Source organism: Ictidomys tridecemlineatus, chromosome 12 (genome assembly GCF_052094955.1).
Source record: "Ictidomys tridecemlineatus isolate mIctTri1 chromosome 12, mIctTri1.hap1, whole genome shotgun sequence".
In the NCBI taxonomy this organism is placed as follows: Eukaryota; Metazoa; Chordata; class Mammalia; order Rodentia; family Sciuridae; genus Ictidomys; species Ictidomys tridecemlineatus.
Window position 1 is genome coordinate 23780128 of NC_135488.1, and position 4677 is coordinate 23784804.

Genomic DNA, 4677 nt, shown 5'->3' on the forward strand with positions numbered 1-4677 from the left:
TCTCTGCTCCCTCTTTGCTTTAAAGGGGCCCTTGGAATTACACTGGGATCATGCAGAGAATCCAGGCCAATCTTTTCTTTTCAAAGTCCCCCTTAATTAAACCACAGAGTGATTTTGTGCACATGCTTTGTCTAATATGGCTATTCTAATAATAGCATTTATTGAGAAAAGTGTTTTTATTCTTTGGTGTAAAACTTTTTATAGTGTAAAAATAAATAATTTCTAGACAATGTAAAAAAATATTGCCTAAGAAACCAAAGTGAGAGGTTTCTTAGGTAGCAGGTAAAGGGGCACACAAAAGAATAACTAGTCATGTCCCTGATTAAAAACATGATCAACACAACAAAAGCCTCAGGGGCCATTGGTCTCTACAATCAAGTGTTATTTGACAGGATTGTTTACATCTCTGGCAGACAGGCATAAACCCTGTTCCAGGAGGGGCAGAAACTAAAGCAGCTCTTATGAACATGGGTGAAAAACTGAATGCCACAGGCTGTGATTTCACTAATGTGGAAAAAGCAACTGTTTTTCTGGCTGCCGTAAATGACTTTGAAACTGTCAATGAAATCTACAAACAGTGTTTCAAAAGTAATTTTCCTACTAGAGCTACTTACCAGGCTGCTGCTTTACCCAAAGGAGTGCACACTGAGGTTGAAGCAGTATCTATCCAAAGACCTCACAGCAGTGCAAATATAAGTAGGCACAGTGTTGTTCTCATCATGTCTTTAAATAACATCTTGTTTTACAACTGATGTTGGAAAAGTATACCTGTAACTAAAATATCTGAAGTTATCATGGAAATACCATATCATAGAGATATTTGACATGAATGACTACTAAATAATGTTACTGATACTATGAATTATAGTTATGTACTGAATGTGAGAGAAGAGGCACTCATTATATAGTTGCTCAAATAAATTTAAAAAAGAGGGATAATAACACATGGGGAAAATGAGATATTATTCCCGAAAAACAAAATAAAGATCAAACCTAATTCTATTAATCCTATTAATTTAAAGATGTGAAATATTTAGTTCTAATATTAGATATGTGGTTATGCATTTAATTGGATAAAATAAATATTCAATTTTGAATGATAGAAGTAAAAGAGAAGAACATGGATTAACATGTTATATAGATAATATTTTTCTAATGGAAATAAAAAAACATATAGTTTTCAAAACCAAACAAAAGAAAGAAAGAAAACCAAAATGAGTAAGAAACTCTCAAAAACTGCTTCTGAAAATTATATAAGTATATAAATGAAATAAAGTTTTCACAAAAATTTTGTTTTCTTTTTCTATAAAAGTTTTTCTTTCTCCATGTGTTAATTCTAGATAAATATTTTACATATCATTTACATGATGATTTTTAAAATAACATAACATTGCACAGATTATCATATTTTTTTCTTTTTAAAGATCTACTTCATGCCCATTTTTCTGGATTTTATGTCCTTTTCTTCCTGAGTATATTTTATATGAAAAATGTATTTGTTGGTATACCTTTAAAAGTACTAGCTCTTAGACTTCTACTTCTCTTTTTTTATTTATATTTTTTTCTCTCTTAAATATCTTTAATACAATGTGTTTAGGCTGTTTATTTTGTTTTTTAGAATTGAATATTTAGCTAATAGTTTCTGTTAAAGGACAAAGACTTCATTATCTAAAACCAGATCATTAATTTCACAAGGTTCTTTAATATTTCTTTACATTTAACAACATTTAACATAGTCTACATTATTTGTAATAGCTGCAAAATTTTATAGATATGTTATAATGAAACCAATTCCTTACTGTTGGACATTAAGATATTATCCAAGTTTCCTGTATCGGAAAAATACTGTGATAAACAAACCTATTGTTATCTATTGATCCATTCATCTCTATAATTTTATTTAAATTTCCTTAGAGAAACTTGGCTAAAGTCTAGAGTGAGAAATTCCCCAGGTGTCAGGGACAGACCCCTTTTCTTTTCTAAGCCCAAAGAGGATACCAAAGATTTCATTTCCCTTTGAATGAGCTTCTGATGAGCTCCCTACTTCCAGTCCAGCCACAGAACTCAACAAATATTCCTTGGGGAACACTAATATTTGAAGCCCCTCAGATTTCCAAAGTCCTACACCAACCTCATGTGATGTCCATTTTCAATTTCCCAGCAGGGTTAAAGTGTTACCCTTTTCTCTGAAGAATTAGCAGATGCCCCAGGGAAGACCTGGTGAGCAACTACCATCTCTTCTCAGAAAGATACCTCCCCCCTCAAATTTTAGTTCATCTCTTTCTTGTTACTTATTCTTTCAAATAACATTCAAGGAACATCTGTGTGCCAGAGCCTCAGCAGGATCTATGAATATGGAATATAGTTTCTTCCTCTTAAAACACTCAAAGACAAGGACTTAATTCACTACCCTATCACATCATATACGGAGAGATCCAGATGTGGGTTCAACAGACTTGGACTAAGCACAAATAAGAAATTTGCAGATGTAAGTATTCACATTTGCATCTACACTGTTTCTGTAAAAGCCTATAAATAATTGAGACAGAAGTGTCTGGGGGCTTGATTAACTAGGTGTTTTTCCTCCACTCACTTCTTGTCCTTGTGGATCTCCATGGCTCAAAGAAGAATGGAAAGCCTACTGATGAGGATGCTGTAAAAAAAGAATAAAAAATAAATTTCAAGGCAAACACTGAAGTCCTGTTTCCAGAGCTTCCAACAGTACTCTAAAGAGAAGGTCTATTTTCAAAATCTCAGATGAACTCTATGTCAACAAATATCTCAGAACTAATGTTTGGTACTTACTTTTCCTTCAGCTTTGAGGACAGTGGGTGTGCCTGGGTGTGAAGATTTGCATGGGAGATTCTGGAAGCTTCTCTGTGGCAGGACTTGCCATATGAGTGCAGCGTGGGCTTGGAATCAGAACACCTGGGCAGCCCCTCTGACATCTAATAATGATGTGAACTCTGACAAGTGACACAGGAAATCCAGTTCTCCAGTCCTTCATTCCTTTTCATTTCTTGGTATTAGAAATAATAGCCGTTGCCTGGCCTCATAGGTCATCTTGTAGTTCAGATGAAATAATGCCTTTGAAAGTGGTGTTTGCTCCAAAAAACTTAAACCTTTCACTGGGTTCCATTTTCAGGACAGTGGCCCCTCTCTGGCCAAGCCATGGTGGCCATGACCTTTAATTGACCATCATGGTTGGGTTCATGCAGATTAGTTCTCCCTTCTTAACCACACTTAATTATCACAATAAATGATAACCACATGATTGATGGTCAAAATAACTACCACAGTAGTTCTCATAGCCACCAGCTCAACCATGTGTCATTGCATCTCCCTGGTTCCATGAGCACTCTGGTGTCTACTTTTTGACACGCCAGGGTTGCAGCAGGCTGACAAGGTTCCAACAAATCAACTGAACTGTAATGCACAGATGAGAGGGTTAACTCCGCTCCCCAGTTTAAGAACTAATTCTGGAGGTGAGATCAACTGGTAGAGGAGGTAAAGCAAGAGCAACACAATGACACTAATTAGATCACGCTGATCCATTGAGAAATGAGGGGGAATAATGGAGCTTCAGCCGGTCCACCTGCTTTAGGACATGGACTGAGATTCACAAAAGCATAATTGTCCCATTTTGGTTTCATTTTTATATTGTCTTAAAGCTTTTTGACTACCGCTGTCCCATTAAAGGCACTATTTCTTTATTGTTCCTTACTTCTTGAGTAAGATGAGTTTTCATGAAAGAAACTCAATACCAAATGTCTCAGAAGTTTTTAGTACTCATTAGATTCACACTTTGCAAAGAATGAGCTGTTCACTTCCACATTTCACCAATCTTATAGATTTCAGCTGGTTTAATTAACTGACGAAGACATTTGAAATTTTAAACTCTCCTTATAGTTTTAGTATTTTTTGGTCTGTTTTGGAGAGTTTTATTTTTTTTCTATTATTTTTGAGGAAGGGTCTCATTATATTGCCCATAATCACACCTCAACTCCTTCCTTGAGTGATCCTCCTGTCTCAGCCTCCAAAGTAGCTGGGACCATTGTTGCTTGCTGACCCACCTCAGAAGTCATTTTTAATTGGTTTTGCCTTCTCTCTTATGATATACAAGATTTTTTTATGTTTATATATTTTTTATATTTCCTATCCCTAAATGTTTTATGTGTATCAACTCATGTAATCCTTAAAACAACCACTGGGAGGGAGCTAGTCTTATTGTTCCCCAGTTTTCTGATGAGACATGAAAATTAAGAAGCTTCCCTAAATTCCTTCCAGCAGGTTCTACAATGGCCAGGTTTCTCACTATTCTTCAACACTTGCCTAGGGTATGTTCATTATTCTGCTTATTTGTATCACATCATATATGGAGAGATCCAAATGAGGGTCAACAGACTTGGACTAAGCACAAATATGAAATTTGCAGATGTAAGTATTCACATTTGCATCTACACTGTTTCTGTAAAAGCCTATAAATAATTGAGGCAGAAGTGTCTGGGGGCTTGATTAACTAGGTGTTTTTCCTCCACTCAGTTCTTGTCCTTGTGGATCTCCATGGCTCAAAGGATAAAGTATGGTTCTGATAAAGTATGCATTGATCCGCATACCAATTCAGAAAAACTTGATATTTTTATAATATCATTCTTTAATTCATGAGTATGGTTTAAT

At 35.3% G+C, this 4677-nt stretch overlaps 1 pseudogene; it reads left to right on the forward strand.

Moving 5' to 3' along the window:
- The first annotated feature begins 312 nt into the window (after positions 1 to 312).
- Positions 313 to 752, forward strand: LOC144368926 (2-iminobutanoate/2-iminopropanoate deaminase pseudogene; annotated as a pseudogene).
- Positions 753 to 4677: the final 3925 nt, after the last annotated feature.